The sequence below is a fragment of the Myotis lucifugus genome, unplaced genomic scaffold (assembly GCF_000147115.1).
Source record: "Myotis lucifugus unplaced genomic scaffold, Myoluc2.0 scaffold_772, whole genome shotgun sequence".
Lineage (NCBI taxonomy): Eukaryota > Metazoa > Chordata > Mammalia > Chiroptera > Vespertilionidae > Myotis > Myotis lucifugus.
The window spans coordinates 194,297-194,974 of NW_005871820.1; positions in this window are offsets into that span (position 1 = coordinate 194,297).

The window sequence follows — 678 nt, forward strand, 5'->3', positions numbered from 1 at the left end:
CGGCCCGGGTGCGGACGCTGCTGTCCAGCCCCGCGGCTCTGCGGGAGGGGAGGCGGGAGCCGGACCAAGGTCACCCGCGAGTCCGCGGCCCGAGATGACTCAAGGTCAGGCCGCCCGGGCCTGGACCCTGCGGGTCCCTCTGGGAGGGGGAGGGGGAACCATTGGGATGCGGTTAGACACGGGAGTGGAGCCCGCCATGCCTGGGAGTAGATCCTGCGCCCGAACGGCGGCGGGTGGAGGGTATGTTTGCGGGGCGGGGCACGTTTCGCTGACATCCAGAAGCTCTGGAAGTCGTGTGAGCTGAGGCATGTCGTCCATTAGAACAAAAGTTTATCCTGAAATCCTTTATTTGTGCAATAAAGCAAATGCGCCCTCTGAAGGTAAACATGAGGGCCAGAAGGGAACGTGTGTGTGCGCGCGCGCGCAAACCATAAGGCAATCATCGTTTCTGGCGATGAAAGGAGTGTATATTGTGGATGTCAGATTCTCCAGGAAAAGAGACACAGCCAGACACTCTTGAGCTGGAGATCTGTGAATGTTATCAGCAGTCCAGACCTCCAATGCCCTAAACATGTTGAAAATCCTGTGTAGGGTTTGTCTGTGAATCGCTTATTAACCTTTTTGAATTTGCATTGGATTTAGCATGGTAAAAAAGATTAGGATTTGAAACCAAACATC